Here is a 21,215-nt window from a genome sequence, read left to right on the forward strand (position 1 = left end):
GCGGCAAGGCATCATAATAACACATAGATTTCACATTTCCTGTAACAAAATGTAATTTTTAATACCCATCTACAAGAAATAAACCAACTTAGTAAGCAAATTTATGCATACAGCCAGGTGGCATCTATATTCACCCTATAATAGAAAAAAAGTAAGGGTGTTCACTTATATCTTCCTTGCTAAGTTATTAAAAATTACCTTATGCTAAGTAAAGAGAATGTCTATATTTTTTAAAGACTCATTTGCTGCTGGGAAAGAATAAAACAGTAATTATCTCAGATTAGGTTTACAAACTCAATCTCCTATACCTACACTTAAAGACCTTTTAAATCATGCCATGAAGAAGTTATTTGGAATTTCATCATATTAAATTCAAGTCAAATCCCATTACAATAAGCTCTAAGGGACAGTCCAAATTCTTTTACTGCCCTAAAATTTATCGCATTAAATATTATCCGAAATAACTAGGCCACCAGCTGAGGCCTGGGAATCATGGAGTTATGCAACAGTTTTTGGTGGTATGAGGCTGGCCTTTACACAAGTTTCAAGTAATCACAATGCTTATTGGGAAAACTAGGCTTTACGCATTTCTGAGAGGGGGGATGGGAAAAAAGAAGGGAGAGAAAGGTAGGAAAAAGGAAGAGAAGAAAAAGTTTGCTGTAACTACAGGAGTAAGAAGTTGACACAGTCTTCCATCTTGGTAACAGTCATTTCTAACACTTTCCCCTTGAATGGCTTTTGTTCATACCAGTGACTAGCTCAATAGACTCAAATATCATGTTAATAATTCACCTATCAAGGTAGGCTGCCTGCCATATGAACAATCAGAGTTTATGATCCTCATTACCCAGCAAAAAAAAAAAAAAAAAAAAATCAAAAGACAGTAAAATCTTTTGATTGGAAGAAGAAACGCAAACCTTCACATTAGACTTCTGAATCACCTCCCTCTTTACAGATGTGTTTGCTTTAACTGTAAGTTCAAAAGGGAGCTATTGGGAGCTTTCTTCTTAACAAGAAGAAAATTCTGTTCATGAAAGGACTCCCCTAATATCAAACAGTATTTCAATGATTGCAAACCAAGTATCCCAGCCCTCTTGAGTACTCCTTAATTTAACTTTTGTGTAGGAGTAGAGAAAAGAAAATTACTTGCTCATTAGAAAGAGAATAAATGCCTACATAAATAAATGGAACCATATTACATCTGACTTCCTAGGCACCACAGACCAGCAGAAGAAACTCGTTTTCAGCAGTGTATTTACTTCACTATTTGCAAATGGTGGGCTGATTGGCAGCTACAATATATGAAATAAATAACCATTTCAAAGATCAAGTGTCATGTTCTCCAGTAAGTAACAAAAATGAACATTATTCACCCTCCCTATCCAGTTTATGGAATTTAGCAAGAGACTAGGTTTATTGGCTATTTTATTGCTTGATATGTTGTGAGGACATTTTCTGTGATGGTGGGGATATTATTTAGGTTAGATAAGAAATTCTTCTTCCTCTTAGGACATCAGTATTAAGAGTAGCATATTGACAAGAAGGATATAAAATGAATATTTCTGATGTAAGTGAAACGTGACAAGAAACTGTGAAATAGGGAGTGATGAGTATACCTAATTTTTTTCTTCCAGGAATAGAAACTACTTGATCTTACAACCTAATTTGTTATAAGCCAAGATGCAAACTAGTGAATCTCAACTGCACAGCCTGATATTGCCCACATCAAGATACCAATAAAAAAAAAATTGGTGCACCAGATTTTAATGAAAAATGTTTTTGCAGATTCAAAATACTAATTTCTAAAACATCTGTTCTGACAAGAGAAAAAAAGGAAAATTTCATATCCACACAGTGTTACATCCTAATTGAGCCAAAAGACCTAGGCACAATGTGATATGTAGAACATGCATTTTTAAACTCCTTTACAGAATGCTAGCTAACTTGATAATGGAATCTTTGAAGTGTTTGCTGGATATCTGAAAAATTCAATACTCCAAATGGTCTGACCTAAGTCACACAAGTTATATATAACCTACCTCCACTAAGTAGCTGTTGAAAATAAAGATTATTTACAAATCCTTCAAGAAACTATGGAAACTCTCTTTCCTCCTTCATGACTGTTTTCTAATTTTTTTTTTTTTTTTACTTATAAAGACAGAGACCACAACACTGAAGATTCCTTCAATGTGATTGGGGCCAGGCTTGAACCCAGCTCTTATACATGGCAAAGCAGCACGCTATACAAATCAGTAACTTCACTGACCCATAATTAAAAAGGAGAGGAAGCAGACGAGGAGGAAGAGGGAGGAGGAGGAGATGAAGAATGAGAGGAAGCAGGTGGTATGGGGGCCAGGAGATAGCTCATCTGGTAGACCACACTTTACCCTACAGAAAGGCCTAGGTTGGAACTTCTGGTCACCCTCCAGGAGCATCATACAGAGGAAGTTTCACCTAGGAATATTCCTAAAATAGACCTCCTAGCTTCCTTCTACCCTAAGGTCCACACTTTCTTAGCCTTATTCCTACCTTATGGTTCTTGTTTATTAAACATTTTATCCTGTATTCCATCTTACTGCATTTCAGCCACCAAGTTGCAGGTGCTACTATGATTTCATTCTGACTTCCGTGGGTAGATAACCTCACCAATGCTTCTTGGAATATCATTTCTCCATAACCCAACCCCACTAAGGAAAGACAGAAACAGGCTGGGGGTATGGATCGACCTGTCAATGCCCATGTCCAGCGGAGAAGCAATTACAGAAGCCAGAAATCCCATCGTCTGTACCCCAAAAAGAATTTTGGTCCATACTCCCAAAGGAGTATGGGAAAGTAAACCAGAGAGCTCTGTATTACTTCACCAGGAATCTTTTTTTTTTTCCTTTTCCCTTTTGTTGCCCTTGTTGTTTTTTATTGTTGTAGTTATTATTGCTGTTGTTGTTGTCGTCATTGTTGGACAGGACAGAGAGAAATGGAGAGAGGAAGGGAAGACAGAGGGGGGGGAGAGAAAGATAGACACCTGCAGACCTACCTGCTTCACCGCTTGTGAAGCAACTCCCCTGCAGGTGGGAAGCCGGGGTCTCGAACTGGGATCCTCACCGGTCCTTGCATTTCGCGCCATGTGAGCTTAACCCACTGTGCTACCACCCGACTCCACAGGTATCTTTTTTTTATACCACCAATGAAAGGGAAAAGAATTTGGAAAACATGGGAGTCAAGTGGTAGCGTGGAGGGTTAAGCACACGTGGCATGAAGCGCAAGGACCAGCGTAAGGATCACGGTTTGAGCCCTCAGCCCCCCCACCTGTGGGGGTGGGGGGGTGTCGCTTCACAAGCAGTGAAGCAGGGCTGCAGGTGTCTGTCTTTCTCTCCCTCTCTCTGTCTCCCCTCCTCTCTCCATTTCTCTCTGTCCTATCCAACAACGACGGCATCAATAATAACTACAGCAATAAAACAGCAAGGGCAACAAAAGGGAATAAATAAAGTATTTGGAAAACACCAGAGGAAGCCTGTTTCTTTTATTTGAGAGAGAAGAAGAAAAAAGGAAGGTCACTTGAGAGTAGTAATGTGTGTATGAATAAACCAGAAAGGGAGTAAAGGCAGGACTGTTGAAAAAAAATGGGGACAAATATACATACATAGATATAGGTAGTTACAGAATCAGCTCATATTGGTGACCTTGGGATAAATAATGCAGTTTCCAATGGAGGGGATGGGACACAGACTTCTGGTAGTGGGAGCTGTATGGAATTATACTCCTATTATCTTACAGTTTTGTAAATCAATATTAAATCACCAGTAAAAAAATGAAGCTTCACAACCAGTGAATCTGCAATCCCTACCTCTAACCCTCTGATAATATATATATATATATATATATATATATATAAATTAATTTTTAAAAAAGTCTGGTGGAAGTGATGAAGTTGTGCAGGCATGAAGTAAACAGGCAGAGGAAAATTCATAAATAAATAAAATAAAATAAAGAAGTTTCTGTCCAGTACCCATATGAAAGAACTGATTTTGTTTAGTCAGGCAAAGTTCACAGTGAAAACATACTAGTGGAAATCAGCTTATATTTAAGCAAATCAACACTAATATTTCGATCAACAGAAACTATTCAGTGTATTACTTTAAAACACTGTTCTTAAGGTCAATATTATCTGTCATAACTGACATGTTCACAATAGGTTTTTTTAAAATATTTTTTTATTTACTTAATGAGAGCAAGACAGACAAACACCAGAACACTGTTCAACTCTAGCTTTATGGTGGTGCTGGGATTGAACCTAAGACCTTAGAGCCTCAGGAATGAGTCTTTTGCATGGCTATTATGCTATCTCCCCCAGCCCCACAGCACAATTTTCAATTATAAAACAAGAACATTAAATACAGAAACCTCTTACTGTTCCAGTAATGGTATTAGTGTACTCCTACTCAGATTGAATCCAAGTACTTGCAATTAAATGTGGATGAAAATATGAATTTCAACACACAGTTGAAGATAAACTCACAGCTTTAAGGATATTTATAGCATGGGTCCAGCCTTGCAGAACTCCATCTTCCTCTACCTCATTTGCAATATAAACCACTTCAACATACGTTACTGAGACACTTCTTTTACACAGTACCGACAAAGCAGTGGATCAATACTCTAATACAAAAATGCCAATTCCATTCCCACAAAAGCCTGTGCAAGCGGCCAGATGCTGAACAAAGAGCATGGCTTTTATAGGATTTGTTTCTAACATGTCTCTACTTGACTGGAATGAAAATTTCTGCTATCGTGGGCAAGCAGAAGTTGGGCAAGAAATAATGGCATTTAAAATAACAATTAAGAAGCTTTGATTACAGAAAAAGTTTGAAAGATACAGCTAAAATAATTTTCTTCACACCTACAGGATTATCATTTATCATAAAATCCATCTGTTCCTCTGCAATATAGTGCTGTGCACATGATGCTTCACAAATTGCCATGACATTAGATGTTTATGCTGTAGTTCAACACAAGACTAAAATGATAAAGAAGGAGCAATGGAAAAGAATAAAAACAAAGCATTGGGTGAGGAATGGGAGAGTAAAACAGTAACTATTCCTATTTTACAGAAATTTTCATTCACTTGCTACTTGATTTCTTTGACCAAATGAAAGCTTTTTTTTTTTAATTTTGTGGCAAAAATCTTTACCCACAAAACCCAAGATGTGGCACAGTGGCTAGAACATTAAAATTAAAAGGACGAGGCCCTGAGTTTGATGTCTGGTATTGCTTGTACTAGAGTGATGCTCTGGTTTCTCCTCCTCTCATATATTAATAAATCTCTTTAAAAATCTTTATTCACAGGTTTTTCATATAGTTCTTATGTTTTTCTTTCATATCACCACTATGATCTGAGGCAATAAAAGTGAATTGAAATATAATTAGAAAGGACAGAGATCTGTCTCTTTGCAGTGGTACTAGTAACTTACAGAACCAGGGGGATTTAACTTTTGTCTTAAAACCAATTTTTCCTGTCTTTTCTTACACTATTTACTTTCAATGGACTAAAGCTGCAATACATCCTTTCTAGAGCAGCTTTAATCATTTTCACAACTATGGTTGCTATGACAACAGGATACAGTTTATCTGTGCTGTTTTCATTTTCCCCATTTGAGTTGCCATAACAACACAATCATTCTGTCTTTTCCAATATGTAACAACTTTATTTTAGGATTCTATTCTTAAAGATACTGGATTTCCCCAAGAAGAAAAAAAAATTATAAATTATATTAGAATTTTATTTATATGAGACAATTTTCACATCGTTTGCTAAAAGGGTTACTTGAATGTTTTCAACATACAAAAACAAATATTAATAATTTCTAATATTTACTGAAATCTAAAGCCTACTTACTATCACTAGTTATTAGTGTATAATTTTTCCCAAGTAATACACAAGATAGCAAAACCATCATGATTATGAACAGTGAGAAAATGTCCATTAATACATATCCCATATTCCCAGCCTCTCATTCCCTAGTAGGACAGGGGTCTGGGTAGGTAGGATTCCAGGACACATTGGTGGGGTCATCTACCTAGGGAAGTCAGGTTGGCATCATGGTAGCATCTGGAACCTGGTGGCTGAAAAAGAGTTAAGATACAAATCAGAACCAATTATTGACTAATCATGAACCTAAAGGCAAGAATATAGCAGATGAAGATTTGGGGTCTCCATTTTGGAAAAAGCTAGTAGGTCTATTTTAGGTATATTCCAAGGGGCCCGTGACTTTACTAGTTTTTTCCTGAGGCTGACATAAAATGGACTTTCTAGCTTTCTTCTACCCTAAGCATCCTAATCTCATCTGCTCTGTTCCTACCTTTTGGTTCCTGTTCATTAAGCATTTGTCTCAATTTATGCCCTGCCACCAGCCAGACACCAAGTTGCAGATGCTACCATGATTCTATCCTGACTTCTCAGGGCAGATGAACTCACCAGTATGTCCTGGAACCTTCCCTCTCCAGAGCTCTGGCCCACTGGGTAAGGGTAGAAATAGGCTAGAGGAATGAATAGACCTGCTAATGCCCATATGTCCAGTGGAGAAGCAATTACAGAAGCCAGAACTCCTACCTTCTGCACCCCCAAAACAACCTTGATCCATGCTCCCAGCAGGGGAGAAGTAATAGGAGGAAGAAGATAAGAGGGCTCTCTCTGGCATCAATACCCAGAGAGAGAGGAGGAAAAGGAGAGGGACATATGGAGGTAATAATGTTGTCATGAGTGGCATGGAGGGGAAGAGAGAATTGGATCAAGAAGAAAAATGGGGCAATTATATATAAATGTAGATAGACGGTTGTGGTGGCTTGCAGAGGGGTGACTGAAGATTCAGAACTTTGGTGGTGGAAAGGGAGTGGATTTATACCCCTGCTGACATGTAATTTTGTAAATCAATATTAAATCTCTAATAAAACATTTTAAAAATGAACAAAAAAAATCCCTTTCACTCAATATTTGTCATGGCAGACATCTACAGGAACTATACAATTCAAATTATTTTATAATAAAAATTGAGAGTTCACAAAAACACACTCACAGAAAAGATAAAAAGAAAAGCATTTATATAAATCAGCAGTGTAAAAATTTAAAAATATATTCTAGGTGCTGAATCACCATATTTATTACTAGGACCATCTTCAAATTATCCTGAGATATGAAAGTGTAGGTTTGGGCTCCACCACTAATTTTTTAAGACAGAGGAGGAGGGAAAGACACCACAGCACAGAAGCTTCCTCCAATGAGGGCTAGATTCAGGGCTGGGTTGTGTGCATGGCAAAGGAAGTAAACCTGAAAGTGTAGATTTTTAATAACTTGAATTGTTACAGCCCCCGGATTTGTATATGCAAAAGGTAATCTTGGCTTGATAAATTAAGTTACTATGTTCATCCAAAGACATCTATGCATTCCTATGTTCCTAGCAGCACAATTTGTAGTAATCAAAACATGAAAATAACCCAGGTGTCTTAACACTCGATGAGTGGCCAAGAAAGTGCTGGTAAATATATACACAATGGAGTCTCTTCACAGGCGGTGAAGCAGGTCTGCAGGTGTCTATCTTTCTCTCCCCCTCTCTGTCTTCCCCCTCCTCGATCCATTTCTCTCTGTCTTATCTTGTTGTTAGATAATAACAACAACAATAAAGCAGCATGGGCAACAAATGGGAATAATTATTAAAAAAAAAAAAAGAATGATGAAGTCACTTTCTTCATCTCATCTTGGATGGAGCTTAAAGGAATCATGTTAAGTGAGATAGGCCAGAAGGAGAAAGATGAATACAGGATTATCTCACCCATAGGCAGAATTTAAGAAACAAGAAGAAAAAAGGAAAACACAAAGTAAAACTTAAGAGTGGGTTTGGTGCAATGCACCAAAGCAAAGGATTTTGGGTGAGGAATACAGTGAGGGGGTTGGGGGGGCTTTGGGGTCCTGGTGCATGATGGTGGGAAAGGATCTAAGTTGGGAGTGAGATCAAGGCAAGATAAGAATTTTACCCATGTGTCAACAACCATACAGTAAACGATTAACCCCCCAATAAAATGATAAAATACACTATGTTCAGATTTTTTTTAGCTCTTTAATCAACTGACAAAGAAACATTAAAACTTTTCCCATAGTACAAATACCCATAAATACATACACATGCATACATAAATTTATTTATTGCTTATAAGCAAAACATGAAAATATTACTATTTGAGAAGAAATATGCAAATATTACTAAATCCCCCCTTGGTTCCCTACAGGCATGTAAAAGATTATTTATAACACTAGTCTTTTTACAGGACAGAACTAATTTTCACATATTAATGTAATGAGACACATTTTAATTTTAATCACAGCTGAGACAATAATTTTCGTTGTTTGCAATGAACTGAAAAATATTTAACAAAACCTTTCAAAGGAAAATTCAGGGTCCTTGTATTGCAATACAGAATAGTAATCTGGAGGGAAGGAGAAATGAGAGTGGCTAGAGACACCATTGAGGAACCAGTGCACAACTGTGGAGAAGGACTTAAACTGGTGGTAGGAGTGGTATACAGACACATCTATCAGGGGAAAATAAAAACTGCACATGTGTTAACAGCTGTCCTGTAAACCATCATGTCCCCCAATATAGTAATTTAGGGAGGAAATAACCTCAGGGTCTTTCAAAGAATGACCATTTTCTTGAGGGAAAGAATCCACTAGTATTCCAACCTCTGGTATAACAGCTTTTTTTTTTTTTCAAGTTGGGGAAATTAATGTTTTCTATTTGACAGTAATTACAATAGTTGGTACATGTGTAACATTTCTCAGTTATCTGCATAAAATCCTAACCCCACACCCAGTTCCTCCTCCACCATCATGTTCCAGGACCTGAACTCCCAGAGTCCTTTAATTTGGTGCATTATACCAAATTCAGTCCAAGTTCTGCTCTGTGTTTCTGTTCTTATTTATCAACTTCTGTGAGTAAAATCATCCCATATGCATCTTTTTCTTTCTAGCTTATCTCACTTTACATGATTCCCTCAAGCTCTATTCAAGATAAGGTGAAGAAGGTGATTTCACCATTTTCAATAGATGAATAGTATTCGTGTGTGTGTGTGTGTGTGTGTGTGTGTGTGTGTGTGTGTGTGTGTGTGTGTGTGTGTGTGTGTGTGTGAACTTATTTAGCCACTCATCTGTGGTTGGACACCTGGGTTGTTTCTAGGTTTTGGCTATTACAAATTGTGCTATGAACATAGATCTTTTTAGGTGCTATGAACACAGATCTTTTTTGGATAGGTGTGTTTGGTTCCCTAGGATATATCCCCAAGAGAGGAATTGAGGGTTATAGGGCAGGTCCATTTATTTTTGTTTGTTTGTTTTTATATTTATTTATTCCCTTTTGTTGCCCTTGTTTTTCTATTGTGTAGTTATTATTGTTGTTGTTATTGATGCCGTCGTTGTTAGATAGGACAGAGAGAAATGGAGAGAGGAGGGGAGACAGAGGGGGAGAGAAAGACACCTGCAGACCTGTTTCACTGCCTGTGAAGCGACTCCCCTACAGGTGGGGAGCCAGGGGCTGGAACCGGGATCCTTACGCTGCTCCTTGCACTTTGCGCCACATGTGCTTAACCTGCTATGCTACTGCCCAACTCCCTGGTAAGTCCATTTCTAGCCTTCTGAGAGTTCTCCAGACTCTCCACAGGGGTTGGACCAATTTACATTCCCACCGGCAGTGCAGAAGGGTTCTATTACCCCCACAACCACTCCAGTATTTGTTGTTGCTACCCTTTCTGATGTATGACATTCTCACAGAGGTGAATTGGTGATATCTCAATGTTATCTTTATTTGCATTTCTCTGACAACTGATGACTTGGAGCATTTTTTTCATATGTTTTTTGGCCTTTTGGATCTCTTCTTTGGTGAATATTCTGTTCATAACTTCTCATGTTTGGGTGGGGTCATTTGAGTTTTGGTCATTTGGTGCACTTGATGTAACAGTTTTTATTTTAGTCATTTCTTAAAAGTACTATAGAGGACAGGGTCTGCAAATGTTAAAAGCAAAAATGGGGCTGGGAGCTAGAATGCATATTTTCCTACACTCAAGGACCATGTTTAAGACCCAGGCCACCATGAGGATGTCATGTAAAGGGGGGCTTCATAATGGTAGAGTAGTGCTTTGGTGTCTCTCATCTCTCCCCTTTCTCTCTGTTTCTCACGTTTTGTTAAAGAGCCTCAGTGGGAAAAAAAAAAAAAACCCTGATGGTAAAAATGGTCAAGACATTTTTTTAGAATATTTTCTACACATGAAGATACATAATTCCAGGCTGGCAAAACAGCACAGTTGCTCACTGCTATGTCATGTAAACAATCCAGGTTCAAACCTGGTCTCTACAGCACTGGTGGATGCTTCAGTGTTATGGTATCTTTCCTTCTCTCTCACCTCCTCTTTCAAGCTGAGGAAAAAAAAAAATGTTAGTCAAGAGCAGTAAAACCCCATAAATGTTTAAATAAAATAAAATAAAATGAGCAATTCCAAGGCAAAACCTTTAAAGGAGGAGTTAAGAAAGCGAACAGAAAAAGTGGGCATTAACTCTAATGCTAGGCAACCTGGCTGGACCCTCAAAGAAAAATTAAACCACAGGGCTGGAAAGACAGTTTACCAGGTAGGGCGCATCCCCTGCTATGCTTGTGGCACACAGAAGTGCTATGGCACTGGACAACAGTCCAGTGCTTTGGTGTCTCTCCCTCTATCTCTCTAGCTGAATGAAAAAATGGTCTCAAGTGGTCAAAGTACAAAGTACAAGTACAAGAAGAATCCCCAGTTGCACAAATATAAAAATTAAACCAACAAACTGGGCTAAAATTGTATGCAAAAGACCATTTCCCTCCAATCTGGCTTTCTTTTTTTCCCCCTTAGTTTGTTGTATGTATACAGAATCTCAATAAAATTCTCTATTATAAGACCTAAACTCCCCAAGCCAATATTACCTCACAATGGCTTCTAAATTAGCTGGATACAGTAAGTACTAGGCTGTAAGCAAGATGATGATAATGTAGTAACATGACTTGAGATATTAACACTATTGGAATCATAAAGGTCTCAAGCTGTATTTCTGGGATGCACTATGACAGAATTGATGAATTATCTGTGCACATATGGCTTACTGTAACAAACATAACTTATCTAGAATATCTGGCCTCATATCCAGGGTGGACACGAACTCAGATCTGTGCTATTACTCTTATACCTGCTGAAACTCAGTGGTGGAATTGCTATTTCAGCCTTGATATGACATGTCTAGCCATGCATTCCACTGGGACTTTCTAGCTACTGGGATGGCCCACTCTTCTCAAGATTGTTATATGTTAACCTATCTACAGAAGCAAAAATTTTAACTTACACTCTATACAGGCTCAAGCTACCAGCATACCACTGAGAAATACTAAAGCCCTGGGAAGAGCTCCAGTGTGGTTCTGTCTCTGTCTCTCTCACTCTCTCTCAGAGTTAACCTGGAACAGCAAAGCTCTCATGAATAAAAAATAACATTAAATTATTTTAATAGTCTAGCAAACCACTGCTTTAGACAGTAAGTTAACTGAATGAAGTTATTTCTTTCTTATTGTGCCAACCTGACTTTTACAGAGACAGAAAGAGGCAAGATAGAAAGACAGAAAGAGATGGGGCTGGGCAGTGGCACTGCTGGTAGAGAGCAAACATTACCACGTCAGTCCTCAGTGTTCAAGTGTTCAGTCCCCATTTGCAGGTGGGAAGCTTCAAGTGGTGAAGCAGTGCTGCAGATATCTCTCTTTCTCTCTCCCTCTCTAGTTCCTCCTTTCTCCACAATTTCTGTCTCTGTCAAAAAGAATAAATAATGAGGGAGTCAGGTGGTAGCGCAGTGGGTTAAGTGCAGGTGGCACAAAGCGCAAGGACCGGTGTAAGGATCCCGGTTTGAGCCCCCGGCTCCCCACCTGCTTCATGAGCAGTGAAGCAGGTCTGCAGGTGTCTATCTTTCTCTCCCCCTCTGTCTTCCCCTCCTCTCTCCATTTCTCTCTGTCTTATTCAACAAAAATAACATTAATAACAACAACAATAACTACAACAATAAAACAACAAGGACAACAAAAGGGAATAAATAAATATTTTTTAAAGATTTTTTTAAAAAAATTTAAAAAGAATAAAGAATGAAAGGGAAGAAAGGAAATGGAAAAAAATGACAACTGGAAGCAGTAAATTCATCCTGCAGTGATAACCCTAGAGGCAATTAAAAAAAAAAAAAAAAAAAAAAAGACAGGGAAAGAGATAGCTACCATAGCAGCAAAGCTTCCTCCAGTGCAGGGTTGGGGCTGGGCTTGAACCAAGACTAAATGCATGGCAAAGCAAACACACTATTCACAGGAGCTAGACTATCCTGCCAGCTCTATTTGCTATTTTTAAAAAATATTTATTTTATTTATTTATTCCCTTTTGTTGCCCTTGTTGTTTTATTGTTGTAGTTATTATTGTTATCGTTGTTGTTGGATAGGACAGAGAGAAATGGAGAGAGGAGGGGAAGACAGAGAGAGAGAAAGATAGACACCGGCAGACCTGCTTCACCGCCTGTGAAGCTCCCCTGCAGGTGGGGATCCGGGGTTCAAACTGGAATCCTTACGCCGGTCCTTGTGCTTTGGCCACCTGCGCTTAACCCGCTGCGCTACAGCCCAACTCCCCTATTTGCTATTTCTATTAGGATAAAACTGACGTAAAATACTGTATAAGTTGAAGTAATGTAACAAACTGACTTAGCACATTTGTAGTGCAATATGATTGTCACTGTAGTGTTAGCAAACACCTCTGTCATATAACCTAATTATCATTTCTTCTTGTGGTGAGAACAATTCAGAACATTTAAATGTGTTAAGCAAATTAAAGCATGTGTCAATCTCAGCAGTTCTGGTAAAGAGTCTCTGAATCAATTCCAACCTATGTTTGACAAACAAGGAAGAGCATTTCGTAATGCTTGAGCAAAGAAAATGAAAGCATACTTTAAAAAAAAAAAAGTAATTTTCCATTATATCATGACAATTGAGGAACAATTTACTAATATAAGACATAAAAAACAACTGTATATGTGAACAACACTATATTTCAGTATTAGGAACTCCATTCACTAGTAAATCAGAGCTCTAATTCAAAGATAAATAAACTTTACACTGCATATTTCAAGTAATAAATTCCAAAAAAAGGAGCTCTCACCTTTGAAAATCATTTTTCTAATCCAAAAATATGTTCTAAGAGCTTCAAATTACACTATTTTCCAAGCCTAATATAACTCCTCAAGGGTTGTAATATCTGAATCACAGCAGGAGCTGTAGTTACCATATAGGATAAATAGCAACCTCTATAAGCAGTTTTGAAAAACAAATCAATGACAAAAAAATAAAAGACAAGTTGTGTTTTATGTTATATCAAGAAATCCTGATTATATACAGATTAGCTTCGGGGAAAGTTCTTAGACAAGTTCTTATAAAAAATTTAATTAGCAAGAGTGAAATTTCTAAATATGACATATAATCATACCTCTTCACATAGTCATCAAAATACACATTAGAATTATCCATGTGACTTCAAAAACATAAAGTTAATATACTCTAACTGATGGGATCACCTGAAAAATGTTTGAAAGTTGGGGGCCAGGTAGTGGTGCACCAGATTAAATGCAAATAGTTCAAAGCACAAAGCACAAGGACCCATGAAAGGTTCAAGTCCCCGGCTCCCCATCTGCAGGGGGACTGTTTCACAGGTGGTGAAGCAGGTCTGCAGGTGTCTATCTTTCTCTCCCTTCTCTATCTTCCCTTCCCTCTCAATTTCTCTCTGTCCTATCCAATGAAATAGAAGGGGGGGAAATGGCCACCAGAAGCAGTGGATTTGTACCAAGCCCCAGCAATAACCCTAGAAGCAAAAAAAAAAAAATTTGAAGTTGCCTATACAGAAAAATTATAAGAGTGTTGGATACCCCATTAGGAAAGACAGAAACAGGCTGGTGGTATGGATCAACCTGCCAACATCCATGTCCAGTAGAGAAGCAGTTACAGAAGTCAGAACCTTCTGCACCCCCAAAATAGTTTTGGTCCATACTCTCAGAGAAATGTTAGGGGAAGATGACTAAAAGGCTTTGAACTCCAATTCCAGCAGCAGAACCTGTAAAGAGAAGAGGATCAAAAGGAAGGACATTTGGCAGTAGTGATAGGTGTAGGTATGACTTAGAATGGAAGAGAAGGCAGGACCATAGAAAAAAATGGGAGGGGATATATATAGATATAGAAATAATAATCCACCCATATATGTGTAATTTGGAGAATTACTGCAGTTTCTTTCTTTCTTAAGATTTTATTTATTTATGAGAAAGACAGGAGGAGAGAGAAAGAACCAGACATCACTCTGGCACATGTGCTGCCGGGGATCGGACTCGGGACCTCATGCCTGAGAGTCCAAAGCTTTATCACTGTGCCAAGTCCCAGACCACAAGAATTACTGCAGTTTCCAATGTAGAGAATAGGGATACAGAACTTTGATGGTGGGAAAGGTGTGGAATTATACCCATTATCTCATAATTTTTAAATCAATATTAAATCACTAATAAAACTTTATTTTTAAAGTGTTGGACAATGTATTCTTAATAGGGGCTTGGAGAGCTCATGCCAATATGTGCACCATTCCATACACAGAGGCTTTGGGTATACGTCTTGGAACTATATGTGAGCATTGTGCATGGTACCATGGGGACCTCAAGGCTGTTAGAGCAGAGTGCCATGGTGTCTGTCACTCTCCTCTGATTCTCTCTTTCTCTAAAAATGAATGGGAAAAAAGGGACCTGGGGAAGACCCTCAACAATGGAATACTGCATATGCACCAAGTCTTGAGTTCATTTCCAGGTACTGAAAAAAGTTTTGTTTATTTATTTATTTATTTATTTATTTTGCCTCCAGGGTTATTGCTGGGGCTTGGTGCCTACACCATGAATCCACTTCTCCTGGAGGCTATTTTTTCCCTTTCGTTGCCCTTGTTGTTTTATCATGGTTGTGGTTATTATTATTATTGTTATTGATGTTGTTGTTGAATAGGACAGAGAAATGGAGAGAGGAGGGGAAGACAGAGAGGAGGAAAGACAGATACCTGCAGACCTGCTTCACCATTCGTGAAGCGACCCCCCTCCTGCAAGTGGGGAGCCGGGGGCTTGAACCGGATCCTTACGCCAGTCCTTGTGCTTTTAACCATGTGCGTTAACCCGCTACGCTACCACCCAACCCGCCCCCCACTTTTTTTTCTTTTTAAAATTAAATTAAAAGTGGTTGCATAAATGGGAGTCAGGCGGTAGTGCAGTGGGTTAAGCTCAGCGGGTCAAGCGCAGGTGGCGCAAAGCGCAAGGACTGGCTTAAGCATCCCGGTTCGTACCCCTGGCTCCCCAACTGCAGGGGAGTCGCTTCAAAAGTGGTGAAGCAGGTTTTCAGGTATCTCTCTTTCTCTCCCACTCTCTGTCTTCCCCTCCTCTCTCCATTTCTCTGTCCTATCCATCAACAACAATATCAATAACAACAACAATAAAATAACAAGGGCAACAAAAGGGAATAAATAAATATTTTTTTAAAAGTGGTTGCATAGAGTGACAGGAGTTTTTTGTTTTTGGTGTTGTTCAAGTCTATGGCCTCACACATTTAAGATTCTACTATTCTTGATCATCACTTTTCCAGATAATGAGAGGCACAGAGAAAATCACCACAGGTTTTGAGTCTTATGGAGGCACAGGAGATGGTACAATGGATAAAGAAAGCATTGGACTGTCAAGCATGAGGTCTGGAGTTTGATCCTCAATATCACATGTACCAAGAGTAATGCTCTGTGTCTCTCTCTTCCCACTCCTATCTCACATATTCACACACACACACACACACACACACACACACACACACACACACACACACACACACACATATATATATATATAATTTTTTTAAAAGCCTTCCAGTAGTCTTGTAGGAGTGCAAGCAAAGGGTAGTATAACTGCAATGTTATTTGGATAGTGGGAGTGTTGGCATTAGCTAGTGAAAGAGGCTGGTAGGAAAGAAGCAGGTTTTTTTGTTTGTTTTTGCTTCCAGGGTTATCACTGGGACTCAGTGCCTGCACTACCAATCCTCTGTTCTTGGAGGCCATTTTCCCCATTGTTGTTACCCTTGTTGTTGTTGTTATTGTTGTTACTGCTGTTGTTGTTGCTGGATAGGACCGAGAGAAATTAAGAGAGGAGGGGAAGACAAAAAAGGGGAGAGAAAGACACCTGCAGACCTGCTTCACCACTTGTGAAGTGACCCCCCTATAGGTGGGGAGCCGGGGGTTCGAACCCGGATCCTTGAGCCTTGTGCCATATGTACTTAATCCACTGCACTAGCACTTTGCCCTCAAGAAGCAGGTTTGGTCTGGAAGAACAAGTCCTACAAATGGACCAAATACAAGAGAATAATACTGAACATTTTTCAATTTAAGTTTTTGAATAATTCTGTTGTATGAAAATTAGATTTAGCGGGGACAATTGTTAGGAAAATAGTACACATATGAAAGAAAATACAATAACTCATATTAAGTTTATGGTAATGGAGACAGAAAAGTGCATGAATTTGAGATGTATTTCGGAGGTAAAGTAGAATATGATAATGAACTGCTTATCAACATAAGGACAAAGTGAGGAGCCAAGGGTGATACTAGGTGTGGGGCTTCAGTAACTAGATAAATGATGGTATCGTTTATCAGGATAAGAAAATGGGGGGATGCCACGGCCAGGTGGTGGCGCACCTGATTGAGTGCACATGTTACAATGCGCAAGGACCTGAGTTTGAGCCCCCAGTCCCCACCTGCAAGGGGAAAGCTTCACAAATGGTGAAGCAGTGCTGCAGGTGTCTCTCTGTCTCTCACCCTCTCTATCCCTCCATTCCCTCTCGATTTCTGTCTCTATTCAATCAATAAATAACAATAATAAAAAAGGGGGGGATCAAGACTTGTAGGGTGGTAGTGGGTGTTGTGTTGTGTTTTTGTTGTGTTGTGTTGTCTTGAACAAGGGCTATGCTCTGCAAATATGAGGCCCCAGCTCTGCTTCTCAGCACTGCATACAGTCACAGCAGTAATCTGGTCGGCCTCTCTCCCTTTTCCATGTAAATAAATCTTTTAAAAAAGATGTTTTAAGTCTGAAATAACTCTGCAGCATTCAAGTGGATAAACCCAGAGCTCTGAGTTGAAGAATAAGTTTGAAATTATTGGTACACTAAATGTTCTCAATACACTGATGATACTTCAAAGCAACAGGAATTGAACTCACCTAAGAAGAAAATGTGAAAAGAAAACAGACTCTAAAGCTAAGAAACTCCAGCAAATATATTTGTCTAAGGGTCAAATGCTTACTAAGTCATCTGGCTCAAGAGAATGTTCTTTTAAAAAAAATTTTAATATTTATTTATTTTCCCTTTTGTTGCTCTTGTTTTCTTTTTATTGTTGTAGTTATTATTATTGTTATTGATGTCATCATTGTTGGATAGGACAGAGAGAAATGGAGAGAGGAGGGGAAGACAGAGAGGGGGAGAGAAAGACAGACACCTGCAGACCTATTTCACCGCCTGTGAAGCGACTCCCTGCAGTTGAGGAGCTGGGGCCCCAGCTCCAAAAGGGATCCTTCAGTGGCTCCTTGCGCTTTGAGCGCTTAACCAGCTGCACTACCGCCCAACTCCCAAGAGAATGTTCTTTTATTAAATGCTATTACCTCAACATTTAAAATTCATTATTTTTAATGCCATCTTCCTAGCCAAAAGTTCACAAATTTTAGTATTTAATTCATGATAGGCATCTTCTAAGTAGGTCCTAGAAAAACTCCAAGAAGCAAAAAAGAAAGAAAGAGTGATAGTCTTTATTTTTTGTACTGTGATACATGTTTAATATACTCAAAAACAAAATACCCGGGGGGCTGGAGAGGCCTAATCATAAGGCACCTGCCTTGCATGCATGAGACCCTAGATTCAATCCCACATCCCAGCACCATGTGACAGCAACAGTAACAAAGCACAATCAACTTATTGTATGCATGCTGAGGCAGTTCGCTGTGCTCTCTCCAACTTACTCTCACATTGAAAAAAGGACTGCATAAATGGCAGTGGTAGAGGAAGTGAGACTCTCAGTTTAATGTCCAGTACCATATGAAAAAATTTTAAATAAAAAAAAATCAACTCCAGAGACATTAAAGTTCTAATTATAAAAGGCAAAACTACTGTGATAAGTAATAAGACTATGGTATAGACCAATAGGTGACTCAGTAAATAAGCACTGGACTTAAGTGCATGAGGTCCCAAGTTTGATCCTTGACATTGTATGTACCAGTTAGACCCTGGCTCTCTCTTTCTCTGATTGATAAACAAACAACACATCTTTTGAAGCAGATCATTTGGGAATTGGGGAGATAACATAGTAGTTATGTAAAAGGGCTTTCATGCCTGAGGCACCAAGCATCCCAGGTTTAATTCCAGCACTGCAATACACCAGAGCTGAGCAGCACTCTGATAAAAAAACAAAAACAAAGTTTCAGAATTAAAACATAAGAATAAAAAAAAAACCAGTTTTAATGACTTTCGAGTAGAAAGGATTTCCTGAGCAAGTCAATGAAGTGCAAAAATTAAGCACACACACATACATCACTTAACTATCATGCCCATCAGGAGATACACAAGCTCAAAAATACACATGCACACATATATACACACACAGCACCAACTAAGTTTAGATTTGAGAAAAGTAGGATCTTACCCAGTTTGTCATCAACTATAGCCATGGACAAGTTATATGTCTTTTGTCTGAAAAGAAGTCACACTAAGATACTGTTTATTAAGACTTCATAAAACATTCCAAGTGGCATATGAATATGTGTAAGAAAAACACAAACAAAATCTTCTGCTCCAAGAATATTACTAACCGGGGAGGGTAGCTATCTTAATTGTTAAGCAAACAGACTTTCATGCCTGAGGCTTGAAAGTCTCTGGTTCAATCCCCTGTACCATTACAAACCTGAGCAGTATTGGGGTTAGGGAGAGTATACTACTTACTAATCTAAAGTAATTATGAACTACTACTTCTTGAATGAGCTAACTACTACATGGGCAGCATTCCAAATGTTGATACCTTAAATGACTTAAGGAAAAAGATAACTACTTCCCAGGTCTCCCAGAACTGTAGAATATAAATAGCTAAACATGCTGACAGTGTTTAAGGCTAACCATGTTAGAAAAAAAGTTTACTCTTACTATTCTTAAATATAAAATGCACTCCCTGAGATAAATTAACCTTTCTGGGTATTTGCTTGGTGATATTATTTCTTTAATAAAACTGATAAAAGTATAAAGCTCCTAGAAATGTCCATGGGAGAACAACTGATTCCATCATCACAAACAGGAATAAATTGTGGCTGCCTGCCTGGGTAACTAGGGGGATAAGAAATTAAGAACAGATTTGCTCCCACTCAGTGGGGTGTCTTTCTGTTTTGGTAACAGTTTTCTTTGGCTGTGCAGTAGCTTTTAAGTTTGATGCAGTCCCGTTGATTGATTTTTTTTTCTTTCCCTTGCTGTTGAACTTGATTTTTCAAAGACATTTCCAAAGGATGAGTGTTCTGTGTGTTTTATGGTTTCTAGTCTAATATCCAAGTCTTTGATTCATCTGGAACTGACTTTTGTGTATGGTAGAATGTGGTGGTCCAGTTTCATTCTTCTGTATGTTACAGCCCAATTTCCCCAGCACCATTTATTGAAAAGATGCTCCTTTCTCCATTTAATGTTGTGGGACCCTTGTCAAAAATTAGTTGTCCATATGTGTGGGCTTATTTCTGGGCTCTCAATTCTACTCTGTATTCATCTGTGTCTGTTTTGGTTCCAGTACCAAGCAGTTTTGAGTATAATAGCCCTGCAGCATAATTTGAGGTCAAGGAGCATGATTTGTCCATTCTTTTTTTCTTTTTACTCAAGACTACTTTGTTAATATATAAAGAGCTCACATAACTCAGCAGCAGCAACAACAATATTTGTTAAATATATATATATTTGTTTTTAGAAATGCCAGAAACAAGTGTGGGGAGAATGTGGGGAAAGAAGAATACTTCTACACTGTTGATGGTAATGTAAATTGAGTCAACCTTTATGGAAAATACTCTGGAAGTTCCTTAGCACACTGGAAATGAATCTATCATATGATCTAGCAAACCCTCTCCTAGAGATCTATCCAAAGAACACAAAACCACTTATCCAATGAGATCTATGTACCTCTACATACCAACACAGTTTGTAGTCACCTTACTATGGAAGCAATTCACATATCCAACAATGGATGTGTGACTAAAGAAGTTGGGGTATAAATTCATAGCAGAATACTACTCAGCTGTCAGAAATGATGAAATTTCCTTTTTCCATACCTTGGATGGAACCTGAAGGGATCATGGTAAATAAGATAAGCCAGGTGAAGCATGAATACCAAATGACACTTAAGAAGCAAGGGGAGAAAAGGGAAACTGAGTGAAGCTTGATTGGGTGAGATATACTGCAAAGGACTCTGGACTAGGGAAAGATGCGGGGAGATAACCAGGACGTGAGGGTGAAAAGAGAAGGGAGAAAAGAGATTGTACCAATGTGTCAACAACTGTTTTATAAATCACTATTTCCCCAATAAATGCATTTAAAATTTTTTATCAATCAATAAGAAAAAAAGGAATTTAAGAACAGGACATATTTGAAAGCCATCTGCAAGTAATTTCTGTACCATTTTTCCTGATACTATCTCTTAATATTATGCTCAACAATCATTAGTTTCTCAAAATGCCATTTATAATGAAGCTCAGCTCAGATAGCGATATCCTTTATTATAAGTCACAACTAATTATGTTGAAATGAAAATTATCAGCAAGAAAAGCTTTTTAATTAAATTGTATTATGTAATAAAATTGAAATAAGGCCAGAGTAAGGGTATTAACCCAGGATTCCTGGCTAGGATTCAAGAACTCTGAATCACTTGTAATTTTAAACAAACAAACAAGCAAGCAAACCATTAAAAGTATGTGGGCATTGGTGCACCCAGTACAGCATACATATTACCATGCCTGAAGACGGGTTCAAGCCCTCTTCCCCCATCGGCAGGAGGGAAAGCTTCCAGAGCAGCGGAACTGCAAG

At 38.4% G+C, this 21,215-nt stretch overlaps 1 protein-coding gene across 13 annotated transcripts in view; it reads right to left on the minus strand.

Moving 5' to 3' along the window:
• BTRC (beta-transducin repeat containing E3 ubiquitin protein ligase) overlaps positions 1-21,215 on the minus strand; it is a 192,599-nt gene that overhangs the window by 134,310 nt on the left and 37,074 nt on the right. The window contains exon 2 of one of the 13 annotated variants that reach the window (XM_060171455.1): positions 6,072-6,117. The exons of the other annotated variants lie outside the window; for them this stretch is intronic. The gene's annotated coding sequence lies outside the window, so the exon portion shown is untranslated. The remainder of the gene's footprint in view (positions 1-6,071; positions 6,118-21,215) is intronic. 13 annotated transcript variants of the gene reach the window in all.

The sequence above is a fragment of the Erinaceus europaeus genome, chromosome 14 (genome assembly GCF_950295315.1).
Source record: "Erinaceus europaeus chromosome 14, mEriEur2.1, whole genome shotgun sequence".
Classification (NCBI taxonomy): Eukaryota; Metazoa; Chordata; class Mammalia; order Eulipotyphla; family Erinaceidae; genus Erinaceus; species Erinaceus europaeus.